Below are 15,340 nucleotides of genomic sequence, written 5' to 3' on the forward strand. Positions count from 1 at the left end.
GACAGTAAACTTTTTAATTACAGGCTGATAATTCATTGAGCCTTGCTTCTCTGCTGGGCTGTAAAAGATGGAGAGGGGAGGAGAAGATGGCTATAAAGGGAGAGAAAACAAGTGGGTGATGGTGAGAGTGTGAGACCGCCGGGAGCCGTGAGACTGATGATATCCACCGAGGCTTCCTGCCATGCTGGGATGTAAACAAAGAGACAAAGGGGCCCTTTAATATCATCTGACATTAACATGAGTTTCGTATCAACACTGAATACTGATATGATTTAGAGGCCATACTTTTATATGAGGAATTAGAGTGTACCCCCAGTAACAAAATGAAATCTGATTTCTTGTTGTGTCATAAAAAGTGGCCCATCGCATGAATCTCTTTGTCACTAAAACAAGTTTTTCCCCGGAAACTGCCAATAAACGCATCAAATTCATGTTTCCTGGACAAATACTTCCATGCATGCGATCGCTTGTTGAATTAAAACTTCACAGAGGATTATGGGTCATTTTAGACTTTACACCTTAATTAATTAAATGAACCCATGAGAGACACTGGCCTGCTGAGCAAATGGAAATTAGAAATCAAAGCTACTCAGTAAATGCCTGCTCGAACACGAGTGGTAAGACAAAATGAAGTTCTTCCCAAGTCCATGCTGCAGGCAGCAGCTAGTTAGCATTAGGGACGTCAGAAAACATTCAAAAACTCAAGCACAACCTAACATTTGCTGTATGTCTGTAAGCGATCCATTAAAACTCTTCTTTAACAGTCAAAATGTATTTAACATGCTGCTGAAATGTGCTGCACTGACCTGCTGAGTGTGGCTAACAGCAGCAGCGCTAACACTAGCAGCGCTAACAGTAGCAGTGCTAACAGCAGCAGCGCTAACAACAGCTATCAGTCTTAAAATCCAACAATATTAGAAAATTACTTTAGTGCAGAAGGAATCAAGACTACAGCATAAGTGTGGTATCAAATTGTAGGTGAAAAGGAGACCTTTCGTATCCTTTGGACAGACACATCTCACACTGATCCTTTTCGCTAACGCCCTTTGAATGATAAGAGTGAAACCGAGGTACACTATACAATTAAAAAGTACAGCTTATCCATCACAAACGCTTGCTTTATTGTCCTTCTGGATACGAATGAGGTTCAAAATTCACAAAGTGTACATCATATTTTATTCAGCAAGACTTCAAACTAGTGATTGAGTCAGGGGAAAAAAAGCCCATCAGAAAAGCGTTTACTGAGGTCACAGAGCAAGGGAGTTGAGGGCTGTTCTCTCATAGACGTCTATTAAACGAGTTGGGAAAATGTTCTGATAACAGCCGACAAAGACAAAGTTAAGCTTGTAGATCATATTCATCATCGCCGCATTTAAACTTACCAACATTAGCTGTATCAGTCCGGAAAGTTGGTGGAGGAGTAAAACTTCCTATCATTTAATGTGCTTTTAAGAACACCCATTCCCTGAGCTATTAGCCTGTCAAGCAAGAAAACATCAGGAAAGTGAAACATTCATCAGTTTGTACAAGAGTGAAACACAACTTTCAAAGTAGCTCTGCTTAAATGGATCTCTTCACTTTGATGCACCTGATGTAGACTTCATTATGCCGTCGGCTCAGTTCAAAGAGAATATTTAGGAAAAACACCGCAAATGCAAATCTTTCTGTCGAACACGAGATCCTGAGATATCGTTCAGTAGATATTTTTTCATGTTGCCAGTGAGGTTTAGAAAGTCCTGTAGTGCCTCCGGTCACCTGTTGTTTATCTTTTCAAAATTAAGTACAAAATTAGAAATGCTCTGAATGCAGCTGAGCAGCAGGAGACATAAAACCAGTTTAACGAAGCAATTCTGGCCACAAAGAGATTTTTTCTTCGTTTGTGAGATTTCACTTTAACAATCCTTTTTCTCATCTGGATGGCAGCTCTATTCTGTTGCGAAGAAAAGCCGACAGGCCTATTAACATGCTGCCTCCATCACATTGCAATAAAACATTCAATGCAGAAAAAAAATATATTTTTAATTTAAAGATCTGTTCTTCTAGACTTCATCTTACGTGTTAAACTTCTTTCTTCCTTCTTACATTTAAGTCAAAACAGACTGACAGCTTTGGCATATCGTACTGTTGAGGAATATGATGAATAAATTCATTTTATTCAGTGTGTTCAACACTACCGACTGGTTTGTAGGCATTAATGTGAACATTAATTTCATTGATTCTGTCAGAAGGGTTGTTTTTCTCCAAGCTGCTTTCACCGGGCGGCTGGTAAAAGCTGAAGTTAGTGCCAGTCCCCATGAGCTGACATGCTTTGGCACGTACCCTGTTTTCAACCTCAGCAAGCCACTTTGTAACACACCTGCTTTACCAGACGTTATGTTAAAAATCTGTTAAATTGGCAAACCTAATGAAGTGACAGTGCATCTGTGTGTACAGGACTGTGGAAAAGTCTTGAGCCACCCCCATTTCCTGATGTTTTGGTTCCAAGGAACCAGCCTTTCTTGAGCCTTGAGCAGTTTGTCTGTGTAGGTTTTCGGTCATCCCGGTTATGGTAATCTAAAGAAAGTAAGGAAAGCGACTGCACTGAATGCATTCATCTCTCATCCAAGAGGCTTCTTCAGTTCACAACACTTGAAGAAATCCAGTTGCTTTCTTTCCAGGGTCCTTAGTCTTGAGCTAAAGTTCTCCTGGCTTTCTGAAGGCCTTTTGGACATTGGCTGCTTGGAGGAATTTGGATTTTTGTTTACAAGTGAGGGGAGAGCAAGACTGACAGACAGATTGGTGATGCAGTGATGCAGATTCTGTGTGATGAGAAAGCTGAGTGTAAACGTAAAGCTGCTGATTTACCAGTGAACCCACGTTCCTACCCTCACCTGTGGTCACAAGGTTTGCGTAGTGATTACCCATACCTGGATAGAATGGACTGGTTCGTATACGGCACGTTTCCACACAGCACTTGAAGCACCAAATACAACATACCTCATTCATCCATTCACAACCATTCATACAAGCTCTTTTTTCTTCAGTGCTTTCTATCTAACTTTCACACACATTCATACTCCGATGAACACATCAGAGAGCAACTTGGGGTTCAGTATTTGCCAAGGATACTTTGGCATGAAGACTGGAGCATCAACTAACATTTAAACCACCAACCTTCTGTTTAGTACATGACCTGCTGTACCTCGTGAGCTACATCCACAGATTATAGATACAAGCTGAGGAAATTATATTTTTCGAAAGGGTAGCTGAGAGTAGAACCACTGTTCTTGCACATCCAAAGCAGCCAGTTGAGGTGATTCGGGCATCTGTTCAGGAAGCATCCTGAACGTCTCCGAGGCAAGGTGTTCAGGGTATCAGAAGGAGGACCCTCCTGGGATGATGCGTCACTGTTCCCCCAAAGGAGCTGGAGGAGGTGGTTGGAGAGAGTGAGGTCTGGGCTTCTCTGCTGAACAAAACACAGACAAGTGCAAGCGATGGAGGGATGGATTATTAGGAAGATTATTAAATTAGCTGGGACTATGTGGAATATTTATTTCCATATAGTGGAATTAAACCTTTGGCTCTTTTTTTAATTGCAGAAACTTTGGCTTGTCAAGACAAAAAAAGCTGCTATGTTGACAAGTTAAACTGTTTAGCTTCATTAGTATGTGTATACACTTACTTCCCAGCAAATATAGGTCCGTCTTCATCTGGAGTGAATGTCTAATAACTGAATATACCTGTGATGCTGTGCAGGGCCTTTAGGTTAATGTGTCCATAATGGCCTCAGACTTGATCCAATTTCAGGTTTTTTTCATTTTCAGATGAAAAAAATGGACTTTTATTGCTTTTTCACAAATAGTGTTTTTGACTGTTATTGCTCAATTCCCGACTCTCTCTCTCTGTGTGTGTGTGTGTGTGTGTGTGTGTGTGTGTGTGCACAACATTGTGTAAGCATGCACATGTCTTTGTGTGCGCTGTCAGTGCCTCAAACTGACAGCTGAACTAACCACCCGGCATTAATGAGTTCACACACACACATTAGATAGAGGGGGAAAATAACAAAAGAAAACACCCTTCACGCCATAATTTGTTTTCCTGTGTCGCCTCCTGACACCGTGAAGATTGAGGCAGAATATTAGCAAGAAATTATGTCAAATTTAGAAAAGTTGTTTTGCCCACGCCAGGCGTCGGGACTGACAGACGAGGACGAGATGTACGAGTGTTTATCAGCTGCCATCGGGAAGCTCCCAAGGGGCTGTGAGGCAGACGGCCATGTTTGTGTTGGAGAGAAGAATCTTCTGGAATAGAACAGACAGAGAATCAGGAGGGAGGAGAGACAATCTGCTGCTGAAATCAGACAGAGCATGGATGGATGGATGATGGAGGGGTTATTAAACTGATTATTTATGAATGAATGAATGAATGATAAGAGGGACAGATGCAAGGAAAGTGAGACAGGAATGCATTAAGTGAAGCTGACAATCTCAGTGATTTCAATGGGAGGAATGAACCGCCTTCTTGCCCTCCCTCATCCACCCAGTCTCTCTCTTCTGTAATAAGTGTGAGGTGGTATTGAAAAGATGCCCACATTCAGAAAAAATAACAAGAGCAAACCAGCAGACTCATGATGAGTTCAGCTGTACTGAAAGCTGTGTATATTTATTCTGGGACTCTATTAGAGTAGCTTTGCATGAGTCACAGTTCAAAATAATCCTTAGCTATCTCAGTGATGCAGTACCACAGTTCATTCTCCATCTGGAACAAGCTGCTTTAGCCCCGCCCTCTTGGCTGCCCTATCTTTTCTTAGAGCAGGAGGGTGGAGTTTCTGCTGCTGAGATGACCATATTAGGAATATTTGCTGTTTATGACATCATGCAGATCCATGACTAGCAAAAAACTGTCTGAAAACAAGCATTTCAAGTTATGACAGGTTAGGTGTCTGTTTTGATCAGCTTACTATTCCAGTGTTTACATTCTTGAATTCCTGGGAATTAAGGTTTAGCTCTTACCTTAAGTTTAATACCTATTGGCATGTTTTTAGTTCGCTCAGTGTTCCCTGTGTCTTGTCTTGTAGCTTCTGTATCTGCACATTTTGTGAGAGTTATGTAACCAGTATTAGTTGTATTTTTTGTTCCTGTTTTACTTTGAAGGTTATTTTTCTTTCATGCTTTGCATTAGTTGAATGAACCTATGTTTCATTCCACTCTTTTAGTTACCGAGTTAGTCCTCAGTGTGGATACAGTGCTGTGCGTCTTGAGCAAACCCTCCTTATATTTTGCTTTATATTGGCTCCAAGGAGCCAGACTTTAACTCTTGGTCTGGATTCAATAATTCTCCAGACTTCCTGAAGCTCTTTTTCACAGTATTGTGTTTAGTCCTGTTCTCTCCTCCTCATTTTGTCCTGGTAGTTTCTTTGCATGATTTTTGTTTTCTACTGGATTTTTCTCACATTCAGGCTTGGTTTAGATTTTTTTTTTTTTGTTTGTTTGTTTGTTTTTGCGCTCGGCTTATTACCAGCCTAAATGAATTTAGCTTTTTCCTTCTTTTATGTCTGCATTTCCACCTCTGACATCTCACAACAATATCTACAGTCACTCAAAACTGCATTCTTTAAATTCGCTTCACTTTGGCCTTTAATATAATTAAATCCAGTCATTCTCATCAATAAGCTGCTGAACATGGTACAGACGGCCCTGTGGATATGTCCTTCTATCTCAACACAAACTACTTTAAAAACCCAGCTCAATCATCATTCTCAAATATACAGATGACACAACTGGATTAACAACCAAAGCGATAAAAAGAGGTGGAAGCTAGAGAAGCCCCTTGGTGCCTTGAAAGCAACCTCCAGCTCAATACATGGAAACACAAGAGACTGTTATTGATTTAAGGCATCGCTAACCCCTCAAATACCCTGTACACATCTTCAAAGAATCTATAACATCATCATGAAATGTCATGGCACCCACATTAGCAATATGACTCATTAATACTGACCAGGCTACCAGAAAACATGTAAAATATAAAGTAAAATTAGGGCTTAAATTAAAGTCACCACTGAGATATGCTATTATTATTATTATTATTATTATTATTATTATTATTATTATTATTATTATTATTATTATTTTAATATCTATGGCCTTAGCTTATCCAAAGTAATTTCTCCAGGTATATCTGGAGATGCAGATCATTCTGAAACCAGGAATTTGATTAATGAGTAGAATGATGGGAACTTTGAGCCTTGGGAGACGTCTGCAGTCTTGGACAGCTCGGGTTTGATGTAGCAATGATTCTTGACTCTTCTCTCTAACGCTGATGCAGATTTAAATGGTGTACTTAAATCTCCCGTCTCAATCTTGCAAAAATCAACTGTGAATTTTGCTTTGTAGCATCTGTGAATGCTACATTGGATTAAGCTTATCCAACATGTTTGACCGATTGCAGATTTCACTGACCTTGGCAGTGTGTGTGTTTTGAAATGATTCTGATTCTGATTCTGTAACTCTCCTTATCCTTATCACCAGGCTGCAGTTAGATAACAAAGAGTCACTGACACCAACGTATTTAAGGCTATTGTGAAAGTTCTCAAGTGCAACTCCACTCTAATTGATGCAACAGAAATGAAGCACAACAGATGCTGCATCCATTTTAATCCCAGTAGTACCAGACAGACTCTTCAGGCCGTGCATTTTTATAACAGACACAGGCTGGTCCCATCGTAGGGACCTGCAGGAAGAAAAGGTTTCCGCAAATTAATTTGTGAATGGTCACAGTGTTTTGGCTCACGGGTGTGTAGAGGACTTTGTCTTGGTTCCATGACTGCAGCCTGAAGAAGTGAGCATCAGTGAGCCGAGAAAAAGCAACAACTGCGAAACAAAGGGTCTGCGTGGGTCTCCAAAGAGACTTGTACGCAGATACAGCATTAATAACAGCCAGCTATCAGTGAACACAAACTGGAGGGCTGGTGATTAATAAATGAACTCATCCCCCCTGAAAACAGCTGAGCCATCAGTGACACACAACGCTTACCCAGCATTCATCAGCACGATGATTTAAAGACATCTGCAGGCTGTGGAGTCATCTGCTCTAAAACTCTAAAACTAAAAAGAAGAAAAAGTACGGCACATAAAAACCTTTTTTTCAAAGTTTTCATCTATTTTTTTCCCAGTGCATACAGTTTGAAACCCTTTTTTTGAAAACTACCAACAATATGAATGATTTAGAGCAGCGGTCCCCAACCTTTTCTGCGCCACGGACCGGTTTATGCCCGACAATATTTTCACGGACTGGCCTTTTAAGGTGTCGCGGATAAATACAACAAAATAAAACTAGTACCGATACCGAAAAAAAGAACATTTATTCATAACACAGTTAACGTTAACGAGTTAACGATAAAAACGATAACAAAATAACGCTGAAAACCGATAAAAACCTTGAAAACCATACATTTCACACCTGAGCCTCAACTCTCGCGGCCCGGTACCAAACGACTCATGGACTGGTACCGGTCCGAGGCCCGGGGGTTGGGGACCGCTGATTTAGAGAATCTGGAGGATAATAGAAATATAAAAAAGCAAAAAAAAAGTAAATATTAAATAAAAAATAAACTCTTACAATTAGAAATTACTTTAATAAAGTTTGTATAAACAGAATAATAATCTAAAGTAATTAGTTTCTGGACGTTTTAATGTATAATAAAAAGAATAATTAAAATAACTTCTAAATGAACTATTAGTGAATGAATAGGACCAAAGAAGACCAAGTTGACCAAGACTGTGGCACAACTGTCAGTTACACAGTAAACAATAAAATAATATATACTAAGATGGTATTGAACATGTATAAGAACATTAATTTAAAAAAACATTTTTTAAAGTTAAAATATAACATGATGTTGCTCGGCTGTTGCATTGCATCGTATGTATTATGTAGGTACAGTATTAAGATGTGCATGATGGAACAATTATTAGATCAAATATTATTTTAGGGTTTCATCCTGGTCCAGGGTGTTGCTAAAAAACATTGTTGCTTCTGTGCTGGACTAGAGACCAATCAGCAACTCCCTCGCAACCAGCAGGTGGCGAGCATTTACAGACAAGTCACAATCTTCCATATGGATTACAGGCGGTTGTCATGCATTTTTAGTAGCAACCAATGGTTGCCTGGCAGTGACCAACCATTCTCAAGGCTTGTGTGACCAGGCTTTAGCAATAGATTTCACAGCAACTGCCAACAATCTGCAGAAACCACTTCCAACAATTACCCATTGGTGGTTGTTAACCATGTGACCACATAGTACCATATTATTCCAGCAGAGCACTTTGGTGTCAGACTGCAGGCTTACTTAGAGTTTACCTACAGTTTCTAGGAACCAGAAGTTTCATTGTCACTTTTTCACCTCTCTTTTCCTTACAACCAATCAGGTCACGGAAGAGGGCTGCCCCACCTGAGCCTAGTTCTGTTTGAGGTCTCTTCCTTTTAAACTGGATTTCCTCCTCCCGACAGTCACCAAGTGCTGCTCCTAGGGGATCGAATAATCGCAGTGATTCTCTCTCTAATATTGTAAGTTCTTTATTTTACAAAGTGCTTTGTGGAAACTATTGTGAGCTGGCACTGCAGAAATAAAACTGAAGTTAATTAACTTTAATTTTATAAAACATGTGTGCATAAGTACATGGGGTGTTAGCACTGCTGCAGCCAAAAAACACAGAGCTGCCCAGAGAGCAGTTAGAAGATGTATAATCAAGACAGAGGTTGGCTTAACAGCTCAATTAGCAGCCGTAATTAAAACACTTGCTAAAAGACAGATAGCATGGATCTGTCTTCCACTCACACATACACAGTGCAAAATCAACCCACTGCACCCAGGAGCTCACACTGAACAGTGGGGATGATGTACAGACATTACTACTGCAGGCTCTTGCACGCAATGAGGAAATGAAGCTGTTTCATGCATTCAGTAATGACAGAAACCACAGAAAAGCTACTCATGTATGTAATTATTAATCATCACCACCAACAAACCTGACTACCTCAGCTTATATGTGCTGCGGCTGCACTGAGAGTACTTCCTGTCTCCAGAGCAGTTTTATATCCCAGCTCTGTGTAAGCGTATAAAGAGGAAGGGAGTGGAGTAACATTTTTTTAACCTTAAGCCCAATAAGGATTTACCATGTGTATCGTTCTGTTTAGAGCGGCGTGTTTGAGTGCTGCCAAAAAAGATGGCCACTTCTGTAACCTGTCTGTTCTAAACAAAAAGAGAAGCGGCTCCGCTTCCTTTGATATTCCACACTGAAACTCTGAAAATTGTCCTCAGTTGGCTGTGGGTGGTAAGTCACCAGAACCTGGGATGTGATTTCATTACAGCGTAATAATCCTTTACAGCTCGTCCCGTCCCACATGTCTGTCGTCGGCTTGTAACAACAATAAATCGAATCAACGAGAGTGTTCAGCGCTGAGGGAAAACGAGCACCAACAGCCCGTCTGAAGAACACTTTTATTTCTCTTGACACGTTTTCCTTTTTATCTTCATGTTGCTTTATGGCTTCTTTTCCACCATATTTATTTTCTGCTTCCATTTCTAAGACTGTAGAGTTTTCAGAATCTTGATTCGTTGCTACTTCTGTTTTATTACTTAATGTTTTCTTTTGCATTTTTCTTTCAACCATGCATAAGCTGATTACTGGCAGGGGTATGGAAATTTTGTGAGACGCATTTATTATTCATATCATCAGATTTTGTGCTGCACCAACTAACCAAACTAGACAGCAAAGAGCCAGGCTGTCCTTGAGCCCTTCACAGAGGCAAAACAGAAAATGCCAAAAAGAAGACACTCATGTCATTCTGCTCAAAAAGGCTCCGCTCATCCTGACCTTTTCAGGTCTCCCCAAAATGTCGACACGCATGTCTGACTTCCTTCTGGTTTACCATCACACCATTTATATGAGGAGGAATCGCTGAAAGAAGTTGAACACGATTAATTAAGACAGATAAATGAATGTTTTTGACGATTAGACTCCGATGATCCATCATGTCAGAACGAAATCCCAGCGTGATAGGATTTAGGACAGGACTCCCCGGAGTCTAGACTCTGGTGGTGGTGAGGCTGAAGTCTGAGACTTGGTTGGAGCTCCAACTGAGGCGTCTGTGAGGAGTTCGAGATGATGTGGTGTTGCATGAATGAGAGTATGAAAGGTAGAATGATGGAGAGCATAGATTTAAACTATGCAAAGTGTAGGCTGATTGGCCCAAATAAGGCAGGTGAGAAGATGATTGGACTAGAGTAATGATGACAGTATTGAGACGCAAGATCTGATATCCTCGTGTTGGTGTTGTTCCCAGATCATCATACTAAATGTTGTTCCAGGATCAACATTGCAAGTGACCAATCAGAATGTTGTGACTTTATACTTTTGCGACTTCGGGAAAAACCGCCGTAAAACCAAAAACTGTACTTAAGCTGCGAGAAACCGCCTCTGTCCGCCGATCAACGGACCCTGACCCTGACCCTAACCCTTTGATAAACGGTAAGCAGAATTGATATTGTCCTTGCAACATTGGAATTTCATAAATGCACGAATGGCTTGGCGCACAAAAGAATAACGTCACAACAATGTGATTGGTCACTTGCGATGTTGAACCTGGAACAACATTTTCATGATGAACACCAACACGACGATATCAGATCATCCGTATTGAGACATCGTGGGAAAGAGGTAGTGATGTAGAGAACAGAAAAACAGACTAACGCCCAGCAAAGCAGGTAGATGATTGATTACATTTCTTCCTTACTGAACTTACAGATAACCTTCAATTCAGGGGGAGTGTAGTTCTAAATTAAAAGAGTATGCTTTATTTTCACATTTAAATATAAATTTTACATTAAAAATATCTAGTGCATCACCATTTCAATCCCACATTTCTTAACTCATGGGCATTTAGTCAAGACAAGCAAGGCAAGGAGTACACGCCCAGTGAATTCTTAAAAAAGGTAATAATTAAAATATAAAAAAGTGAAAGCAATCTCTTTCTCCTTACATCTCAAATTACATTCTGTCCCATAAAGACCTCACGCTGGCTGTTTGTTTCATTATCCATCTATCTATTTTCTACAACTTATCCAGGCCAGCGTTACTGGGGCAGCAGCCTAAGCTGTTTGCATCTATCATGCATATTACTTATTATTATAGCTCATGGTTGCAGTTGGCTTCTGTATGGAAGCTAGCTTGACTAAACAGTCAGTGCAATCTACTTAGATTGCTTGAATGACCTCATGCACACATTGCTCGAAGGTTGTCCAATAGGTTGGATGTGACACAGCTACTGAACATGAGGGAAAAAGGTATATTCCCCAACTGGTTGGTCAGTGTTTCCTGGAGGTTGTTGGCAGTCGACAGGTGAGCTCAGTTGCAAACTGGGTGCTTCACCAAAACTTACTTGTGATTGCTTTGGTTGCAGGCAGGTTGCTGCAATTGCCAATAGTTTGTATAAAAAAACACAAACCTGTCTGCAAACATCAAGTAGTGCAGCAGTAGTAAAACTTAAAACTTTCAAGAGTCAACAAGTAAGATTTTTGCCTCACTACTGCAGCCAACACATTTTAAAAGTTTGCCTGTTATTTCACCACCAATTTCATCCTGTCTTCCTTCTCTCACCCAAACCGGTCAGATGGCTCCGCCCCTCCCTGAGCCTGGTTCTGCCGGAGGTTTCTTCCTGTTAAAAGGGAGTTTTTTTTTTTCTTTCCCACTGTCGCCAAAGTGCTTGCTCATAGGGGGTCATACAATTGTTGGGTTTTTCTCCGAATGTCTTATTGTAGGGTAAATAAAACTGAATTGAATTGAATTTAAACTGAACCATCCAAATGACCAAGCTATCTGGCTCCAGAAGATGGCAACAGGGCTATGTATATATGTTTGACTCTATGGCCCCAGTTGCTATTTTAAGGTAATAATGAATAGAAAAAAGTCCATTTCCCTTCAACTGCTTGCTATAGTTAGCATATTAATGTGTCAATAATTCTCGTCTATGTAGGTCTACAGGATGTTTTAGCTTTGCAAAAGGTTAGAGAGAGCAGTCAGAAAGTGGAACTGACAGGATTAACAAACGGTGCCACAGTGGGAGGAAGAAACAAAGCACAGGTGAAGGGAGCAGAGACGCGGTGAAACGTGCTCTCATAAGCTGCTGCTGAGTCACATCATGCCGCTGGATTAATAATCAGCTCTGGATGGCCTAATTGAGAAATCTCATTGTCTTAAATGAGCGAGGAGCAGCCAGTGGCCAAGGACACTGAAGGAAGAGCAATTTCCTATTTCCTGCAGCAGTGTTTCCATCAGTTATTAAGCTGTATTGATATTTTCCTTCAGCATGCTTTATGGGAGTTTTAAACATTTCAGGGGAATAAAGTGCGAGGAAGCAGCCGTTTAATGCTGTGACTTTGCAACTAGAAAGGTGGAAGCTTGTTTCTCTCAACTTGTTTATGTGGTGGAAGGTGCACTATGTAGCATTTTAAGTGGAGGAGCTTTGTTTACTGGTATTGTGTGACTGGATTGGAAGAAATTAGACATAACCTGACTTTCAGGACTGCCTCTTAGAGTCTGTGGACTAGAAATCCAAATGATGTGGTGTTTATGTTCATTCAGTGTTTCAGGGTTTAATACTTCTGCTCAATAACAATGAGCACCACTAGCTAATGTTAGCTTAGACTGGACTAATCACTAAAATTAACATTAAAGCACAGTTTAACTTTACATAAGGGCAAGAAAATGACAGATCCCAAATGACAGATAATCTTCTAGCCATCTAGCTGTTACACGGTATAGTTAGCTATTTAGATGAGTTAGAAGGCAAACTGACATCAACCAATAGTCAAATGGGAATGGAGCCAATCTCAGGGTTAAACCTGGAATAAAATAAACAGGGAATATGTTACTTCTTTGGTATTGAGGATCAAAATTTTCTGGATAGGATTATTTAATGCTAGCTTGTGCCTGCTAGCAAGGACAAATGGTTGACTATCCCATGACGCGAAATGTTTTCTCTATTGGATATGATCAATTAATCCATAAGACCTCTGATGATAATTGGTAAATCAGCTGACCATTTTGAAAGGGCCAAATTCAGGCAGCATTGAGCAACACCAGCTAATGCTAATGCTAGCTTAGAATGCATTAATCATGACTGCTAACAAACAGTCATCTTGCCATAAAACAAAAGAAGAAAACCCGAACCTAATAGCTTAATCTACTAGCTGCTACACTAGTTGGAAAGCAATCTGTGTTGGAAGAAAACTATGTCTAACTAGTCAAATCTGATACACATATAGTATTTAAGTATAGCAGACACACAGCTGCTAGTCAAGTAACATTAACTAGTCCTCAGTTTTGGATGTGTGACAATCATGGTGACAATTTAAATTGAACCATTAGTGAATCGGTACATTGTAGTCGCATTGCAGTTGTTAGCAAATTATGTATCAAGATTCTGCGTGTCTACTTTTTCAAATTTTACTAGCACTTGGCCAGAAACAAACTACAGGCCACCACACCAAGATGCTCACAAACAAAACAATCACCCGTGCCCTGTTTTTGGTTGGTTGGGTACAAATGTGGGCATCGCAAATAAAAAAACTAAAATTCCAGTCCCAAAGAATAAAGGCACTATAGACTGAGGCCGTAATGCACCAGTGCGTGACAATGTGTTTGGATTCAGCCTTTTGAAGAGTGTCTGTGCTTACACATGTTGGAGTCTAATTATCAAATGGTTTTGATTTGCCAGCTTTGGTGCCCAGACTGGTATTTAAATGTGATTACAGTTTGTTTAATTCAGCCTGAACTAGTGTAGAAAATGTTGCTTTGCAGAATTTGGCTTTGTTTAGAACCACTCGGCATAAACACACAGAGACCCAAGGCATGTACACAAAAGTTACTTCACGAGCAGCTTGTTTGTTGAACTTTTCAGTAATATGAGCCTTAATGGGTTCGCCTCTGCTTTCCAAGTCCTGATGATCACATGTAAACATCCATCCTCATTAAAACAATGTGTTCTGTGTTGATTTCCTGTTGTTAAGTTGAATCTTAACAGCTCTGCATTTCATTTGGAAGAGAAGTGACACCCAAATTTGCAAAGCCGGCAGAGCTGGAACAACACACTGCTCCCTTTCCACAACAAACTCAAGTAGTAAACACTCAAGAACGTGAATGCAGTCCAAACACGTGAAACTCTCAGCAGAAAGAAAGGTTTAGTTGAAAGAAAGGTTTCTCTTGCATAAAAATCTGTCTACAGCAATCTAAATGAAGCGCCTTGAGGCGACTTTTGCTGTGATTTGGCGCTATATAAATAAAATTGAATTGAATTGAATTAAATTCTGTTTATAGCTGAGAAAAGGCTTTAGGTTCACACAGATGCATTCAGTTTGCTCCCACAATGCACAAGTTTAAGGCTTGAAAAGAAAATGTACAGATGAAAAACTCTTTAAGAGAGTAGCTAGCAGCCAGGTGCTTATAATCAAATATGCTTTATTAATTGATCATCAGTGAGTGTGAGCAACTCTGAGCATTCAGGTGTGTGGGAAACCAGTGGCAAAAGAAATGCTCTTAAAGAAGCGTTAAAGAATTGTTGCTGCCAATCAATCTGAGAATTGTTATCAGGCCATTTCAAAACAAATATTCTACAGAGAGAAAGATTATTCACTAAAGGAAACATTCAAGAGAGTTGTCAATCTACACAGGAGCGGAGCTTCCACCAAAAACCCCCAGAGGACCTCAGACTCTACAGTCGGAGCATGTTAGATGTTATAGCTCAAGACAGCACAGTTAGAAAAAGGAAAGTAAACAAGTATAGCTCTCTTTGAACATCGCAAATAGCATGGATAAGGTGTCCTTGTACATTTCTCTCTGGTACATACTTCGAGTTTTGTATGAGAGTTTAATTGTTTGTCTGGGTTTGTTTTCCTTTGATTCGTGTGTCTCCATGGTTCCTTAAAAATAGTGGCACAGTCCACAGCGTGGATATGGACATTACTTTTATTTTTATTGCACAAAAGGGTGAGAGCACGATGGTAAAGTGGAGACTACTCCATGATAGAAACAACTGCATTTTACTGCTAACACGACTCTGAGCAAGCACCTGCACAGAGAGCATGCTAACGCTAATCTAGCCGAGCGCTCAGAGTGATGTTAAAGCTGAGTGAATGCTGAAACCAACCCAGCACCGTGATAAAGTGAGCCGTCATTTGCAGTAAGGCCGAACGTCAAAAGGTAACAAACTGGAGCCTGTAGGCTTTGTTTCTACCCGTTCATGTTTCCAAAGTAGAATCACCGTGGCGATCGCTTTAAAGTGTCTTTATGCTGGTTTTAGT

Source organism: Simochromis diagramma, unplaced genomic scaffold (genome assembly GCF_900408965.1).
Source record: "Simochromis diagramma unplaced genomic scaffold, fSimDia1.1 OVJJ01000216.1, whole genome shotgun sequence".
NCBI classification, from domain to species: domain Eukaryota; kingdom Metazoa; phylum Chordata; class Actinopteri; order Cichliformes; family Cichlidae; genus Simochromis; species Simochromis diagramma.